The sequence below is a fragment of the Coturnix japonica genome, chromosome W (genome assembly GCF_054131305.1).
Source record: "Coturnix japonica strain WE chromosome W, WE-NBRP24, whole genome shotgun sequence".
Classification (NCBI taxonomy): domain Eukaryota; kingdom Metazoa; phylum Chordata; class Aves; order Galliformes; family Phasianidae; genus Coturnix; species Coturnix japonica.
The window spans coordinates 3,754,672-3,761,537 of NC_140701.1; the positions used below are offsets into that span (position 1 = coordinate 3,754,672).

Sequence of the window (6,866 nt, forward strand, 5' to 3'; positions counted from 1 at the left end):
CATTTGGATCAGACAGCTTCCTGCTGGGGAGCCCCCTGCATCACTGCTGCCTCCTTTCGTACTGGACCTGCAGATGCTTCAGAGCTCATTAGCATGGACTTCCTTCCTCCCCTCAGCAGCTGCTCCTGCACTCACCTTCATTCCTACTCAGATACCGGCCGCTTCCAGCACCAGCTGACCTGCAAGACACAGAAAGGAAAGGTGGGAGTCATGCAAACGCAGAAGCCCAAGGCTGCGTCACCACCACGTATGGCAGCCTCGGGAAGTCAGCTGCAACTACATCCTTTGTCAGAATGGAAACAGGCACCGTCAATTAAGTGTGACCTCTGAACTCATTGCCACCATCAGAAATAGGCACTGAAATCGCTCACTTCACTGCAGCTGGTTACCTCCTGATTTTGGGTAAATGCGGACACTGTCTTGAGGGTTACCAGAAAAACGACATCAACTTCATTGTAGGTGGTTAAGCTTGGAAGCTGGACTTGAGCAAGAAAAGTTTCTCAGCTCAGAATCACAGAATTATCAAGGTTGGAGAAGACCTACAAAATCATCTGGTCCAACCATTACCAATACTTCCCGGATAAATCATACCTCTCAACACAACATCCAAACGTTTCTTGAGCACTCCCATGGTCGGTGACTCCACCACCTCCCTGGGCAGTGCTATCCAATGCCTGAATACCCTTTAGGGGAAGTAATATTTCCTAATGTCCAGCCTGAATCTTTCCTGGCACAGCTTAAAACCATTCCCTCTAGATCTATAACTGATCACACGAGAGAAGAGGCCAAACCCCAGCTCACTACAACCTCCCTTCAGGACGTTATAGAGAGTTATAAGGTCTCCCCTGAGCCTGCTCTTTTCCAAGCTGAACAATCCTAGTTCCCTCAGCAGCTCCTCGTAAGGTTTGTGCTCCAGACCCCTCACTACCTTCGTAGCTGAAGACGTTCCAGAACCGCAAGGTTTTCTTGCAGGGAGGGGCCCAAAACTGAATAGGTCAAACATCCTTCTCTCCATCATTGCTGTCACGTGGAAGGCTGTCCTTGGAACTGCAGTGACTCATGCATCCTAACTGCACTCCATTGATGGAAGCACAACGTGCATCATTGCAACTTGCTGGTGGGTTCCTGTATTGGCAAGGGATCGATTCACCTGGAAAGAGTAGATACACAGCATTTAGCGTCAAACTTTCACTGTCCAAGGAGGCAAAGGCTTGGTGCTGCCTGTCAAGCAGGTTTCAAGCAGCTTGTGAGACTCATCTGGGAAAGACAGGAGTCAACCAAAGATGTCAGGCACAGGCTTGAATGCCAGAAGGAGGTACAAGCCCACTGAAAGCATGAATTCTACCTGTGTTGCTGACAAGCAGTGTTTTGAAAGCTGGATTTGCACCCTTACCTGCCAGGACCAAGACTTCTACTTCAGAGGGCTCCCTGGCACTGCTCTGCAGTTGGTGTTTGGCCACAGGGGATGGTTTGCCCAGGCAGAAGCAGGAACACCAACTGCCAGCTGCTGACTCTGCCCTCTTACTGGGAGAACTCAGTCTGGAGAGAAAACAGAGCATGCTGTCAGTCGTGGTGCAGGATGAGGGAAGAGCTGCACCGAGCCCTTGCCAATAGTTGCCTGTTCCCGCCACTGCCTGCTTTCTGCTGAAACACAGCTTAGAAACACCCTCTGTTTCAAACAGCAGAGGATGCTTCCATTCCTACAGCTCAGCCCTCAAGTACTGCTGGCTACATTCCTCTCAATGATTTCAAGCAAGATTCAGAGCATGTGAGCAAAGGCTCCACAGCCGGACAGGAAAGGAGCTGGCAGGCGTAACTGCTTTCTGAGGAACCGTACAGTTATAAGGGAAGCTCAAAAGCATCCCTGACTCTTACGTTAACACCTCCTCGGCCTCAGCTCACTGCCACCTTTAATTTCTAGTGCCAGCAAGTCTGAGCAACAGCTCTGCTTACAGGAGAAGCACAATTGGTTTCAGGCACATGGCCCTGAAATCTGGAAAACCCCAAGATTTCCATGTACAGCCAGCACAGAACAGGATAGACGCCAGCATGGCTTTCTGCATCTTGTGACTGCCTGCCCAACCAGGAAGGAAAGGCACCTTGTGTGGCTCCACTGAGGCCATAGGGCAACTGTGTGTTAGTGGAATCCTCAAAGATATAATGGACAAAAAATAAACCAATAAAAATCATCCGAACAATGATGGTAGGGGCTGGAAAGGGAATTCCTCTTTCTTTATCTTTCAGATGGAAAATCAATGATTGCGTTGAAGTTCCTCAGTACAGCTGCAGGCCCTTCCTCCACTTGTATCTTGCTGCTCCGTGTTGCAACATGAGAGCTGCTCTGGCCTCTCCTCTCAGCCTGTGCCGCCTGCATTGTGAGCAGCTTTGTGGATGGAGAGACCCACACAGACTTGGGCCCAGGCAGAGAACTGTGCCCTGCAAGGGAAAACCACAGCTAAGACAGAAAAGGAAGCAGCAGCACAGCCATCCCCATTCTGCATATCTCTCAGAATTGCTCATCCGAGCCACTGGAAGAAGAGGAGCTCAAAATAACCGTGTGCTCAGAGGTATGCTCGTGGCAAAGGACACAGCCACAATTAAGAGCAGCTCACTGTATCTTAAGAGGCAAACAAAAAGCCTAGAAAAACTAGGGGCCAGAGATCTCAGAAAGCATCACTGCCACACTTCAATCAAGTTTCACCTGCTTGCAAAACATCTTAAGAGCAGTGATGGTTTTCTCCATGTAAGGCTTGGACACTCTCAGGACCCATCAACAGGGCACCATATTCTAACCTAAGCCCAGAAGCCTGCTGTCTCCTCAACAGTAACAGAATTTTCAAAGGTCTTGGAGAAGCCCTGGATTGGATGAAGCTGTCAGATTTAGATCAAGCTAATGGAGGAAGATGCTCACCTACTCCCTCTCCCATGGCTGGTGTGGATTTGGAGCAGAAAAGGACGTCTGTGTAAATAGTACTGTTGAAATATCAACTGGTAGAGCAGTGTTGCACATTGTACAAATCACAGTTGGACATCCATGGACAATTGATGATGATAAAAGTAATTGCAGGGGAAGAGCTGGATGAAATATTGTTAAAAACAAATAATCATTTTAGCTGCACGTTTGTAAGCATTTCTTTTCATCCTTCTCAAAACAGTTTCATGGCAGAATAAAGAAGACACGTTCACACAGACATTTCCACAGCCAGACTAGGGAATAATCAAAGAATATCAACCAAAACGTGTTTCCTACCAGTTACATGAATCTTGAAGGTGAGTTTCTAGCCAGCAGCCTCACAGCTGTACTCCCCTTTGTTGCAGTAATTCATTCCTGGATGTAAATCACATGTAGAAAAGTGTTGCTATGATACTAGATGACCAAGAAAGTCCTATAGCCAAAATGTTTTGCACCAGAGAGGCTGTCAGTTGATCCTCCAAATGCAAGACACACAAAATGAAGCGTTCCTTTATCTCTGGGATTCCAAGCATTTTCTCACCTCTGACTTTCACTTGGAATGTTGCTTTGTCATCTTTTGTTTCACAGCTGTAGCTCCCTTGGTCTTTCAGGGTCACATTTTTGACCATGAGCTTGCGGTGCGTCCCCTGGGAGATGATGGTTGTCCTCTGGTCCTGCTTCACCTCTGTTTCATCTTTCTTCCATACGACAGCTCCGCTTGCAGCTGACACCTCACACACCAGCTCCAGGTCTTCAGAAGGACTGACTGATATTTCTGAAGTGGTTTTGGGCTTGCTGACAACATTAATGGCTTCATCTGAAGAAAAAAAGAGAAAGTGGTTTACATCCTGACTCAGGCTTATTCAGCACAGCATGAAGATACAGTTAGAACTGATTGTAATGTCTCTGCTCATTACATTTGGGTGATTGAGTTTCACCTCTGGAGGTACTCACATACAAACGTGTGCTTGATTCTCCTGTGTAAGGAAAGAGTAAGTTCTATGCAGACAGTTCTTATTTCTTTTAATCAATTCTGTATTCTGCACACGTTCTTCTGAAGCTAAAATGAAGGCAGATAAGTAACGTGTTTGCAATGCATGAACAAACCTATTCAACACTTTGTCTCTAAGCTAACAAGCAGAGTTTGATGAGCACATCAGTATTTCATGCCCTTCATTCCATCCAGACAGAACCTGCCTGAGGAGCAAGCTGATGGCTGTCAGCTACAGGCAGACCTAGCTTAGCATTGCATTTCTTACAGCAACAACTGTTGCTTTCAGTCACTGAATATACCAAGGCCAATTGCTATGCCAGGCACATTTATGGCATCAGTGAACAAATAATGAGTTAAAAATTGTAATAGACGGGAGTCATCTATTCTTGTAAAACTAGGTGACCAAAGAAGAACAGTCCCTCTAGAGTCAAGCTGTTTAGAACTAATAGCATCAATCAGTATCACATAGATAGATTACTTCCCTGCCCTAAGACCATCTTGTGACCATTTGGTGCTCCTAATTAAGCCCTCTTGATGGCATTTTGTCTGAGCCATGTGACATTTTGTGATAGGAGTTACTGCTAGTGTTCCCTTCACCCTACACCAAAGTAGGAGGTATCCATTCTCAGGGAATCATGCAGGCTTCCTCTGTATTTGATGCTCAGAGACAGCCCCAGAACTTTTTAAATCTTAGCTTAGCTCTCATCCAATAATGTTCATCAAACAGTGCAACTTGTCCTTTGGGGATGCCTTTGTTCTGCATCAACCAGTTCCAACGGAGTCTTCTCGGCTTGTTTTAGATCAGTTTTTTAACAGATAAAGAAAGGGGCTTTGAATTACAAAGTGAAATTGCAGAATGCATGATTCTCAACCAAACAGAACGGGAGGTGGGATGCAGGGTGAATACCTGAGCCAACACCACCTGCAAGCAATCCTTCAATATCTTAGGAATCTCTAGCCATCCCAAATCCAGTGTTGGGCTTGATCTATCATCTCTGCTGAGTTTTTAGCTAGCTGATGGTGAGCATCTTGGTGGAGATGGGTGAGCAGTCGGACTAGAGGGTCTTAATCAACCTTAAGGATCCTGTGATCAGAGGAACTTGAATGTGCTGTTAAAGGTCACAAGAGCTGCACTGCAGCATGAGCATACACAGCGAAAGGTTTTCAGTAGAGCTTCGGTTCATAAATGAGGACTGGGTTATGGAAAATAGGCTCAAGAAATAAACCAGAAAACAGATCTTAACGCCAGGTTCTGTGAATGCAGCCAGCTGAATTTCACAGATATTGAATTTCAATGACAATTTCTTGTGTTATTTTACCCTCCAGCTCCACCCTGAACAGGAACAGGTCAGTGACAAGCATTACTCCTCCAGGCTTGACCTGACAGTGCTTTACTTGTACTATGAGCTAATGCCAGGAAGAGCAGGAAAAGAGTTTCATCCACGTGCCTTCTCCTTCCTTAGTAAAACCAGTGTGAAACTGCAGCCACGTCAGGCTGAAGGAGACGTCTCAGATGTCCTGCCTGGATGCAGGAGCTCACGTGTCAGAGGATGTCTGGCACGTCAAGTCTCATGGCAGTGCAGTGCATGACAAACTGCAACAACACTTTCCTGTGGGCTCCTTTGGGCACGAGGCCCAGCGGGTGACACACCTCTGGCTGCAGCTCTTCAGAGCCTCCCAGCAGCCACGTGATGCCCATGGGAGAGACACAGCTGACCCGCACAGCAGATGATTTACCAGCTCGCTCTGATTTACAGCAAGAGAAGATACAAGTGGTGATGCTGAATGGTGAAATACTGCAAGTGTGTGGCATGGGTATAAGATTTGTGAGCCTGAGGATGTTCAAAGTCAGGATGGACAGGGCTCAGAGCACCTGATGGAGCTGCGGTGCCCCTGTTCATTGCAAGGGAGTCCAACTAGCTGACCCTTAAGGGTCTCTTCCCTATCTATGAGATACAGAAAAGCTGATTCTGCAGTAACCAAGCTACCAACAGCAGCTGTTTGTCTTACAGCTTGCCAACACAGATTTCAAAATAACAGCATTGATTACTCATTTGATAGTCACATTACAGTGCAAAGCACATGGAAACGTCCATCAGCTAATTCATTTAATTCTTTGGGCAGACCTGCCAGTATGAAATATTATGCTAACATGACAGAGAGAAGAAAAGCAAAATTAAGACTAGCTGACAAGCCGTGGCAGGAAGTTCTGCTCTCCATCAATTTAGTCCCATTATTCAATTCTGTTTGGAGATGTCTCCATGACTCTCTGGAGTTTGTTCTTTGAGAAGAAGCAATTAAGTAAGCTCTCCAATGCCAAAGTGCATACACTACTCTAGGCCTTTCTTGTTTCTCCATGGATCAACAAGGGTGACAAGCCAGCAGAAGATGATGAAGAGCCTCATCATGCAAACTCATGCATTTTATCCCCCTCACAGATGCACTGACAACTTACAGCATCATCCATTGAGACGTTGTGAATTTTCAGGGTGTGTTTCTTCCCCACAATGTGCAGTACCTATTTTTCACTGGCCTTGAGCTCCTTCCCATCCTTCATCCACTCCACAGTAGCGCCTGTGTCTGAAAGCTCAGCCTGCAGTTTGGCTTCCTCACGCAGCCGAGCGGAGATCTTTTCTACATCTTTGCTCTTATTGGTAAATCTCACTGCAGCACCTGTCAGGAGCAAAGGCCTCGTTAGTTCAATTGATATCAGGCTAACGTGGTCAATGTTTGCTGCAACATCTCTGAAAAAGTATCACCTTCTGTTCCTGCACTCATCATTGTGTCACTGCTGAGCAATTCAAGATATTTCATTTGGTCTTCTTGCCGGATTTACTAAGTAAAAATCAACCAAACATCTCCTTCTACTGATTAAGAATGCTCTAAACATGCTTCTGCAGAGGTTTCCACCCAATGACA

At 46.2% G+C, this 6,866-nt stretch overlaps 1 long non-coding RNA gene across 2 annotated transcripts; it reads right to left on the bottom strand.

Annotated features, from left to right (window-relative positions):
• Nucleotides 1–2,948: 2,948 nt before the first annotated feature.
• Nucleotides 2,949–6,466, bottom strand: LOC146754270 (uncharacterized). Of its 2 annotated transcripts, XR_014939041.1 has the most exons (4): nucleotides 6,403–6,466; nucleotides 3,495–3,770; nucleotides 3,251–3,328; nucleotides 2,949–3,075 (listed from the first exon to the last, which is right to left on the bottom strand). It is a non-coding gene; the product is annotated as an uncharacterized LOC146754270 (long non-coding RNA). The 2 variants fall into 2 exon arrangements; XR_014939040.1 differs by having other exon boundaries at nucleotides 2,949–3,328.
• Nucleotides 6,467–6,866: the final 400 nt, after the last annotated feature.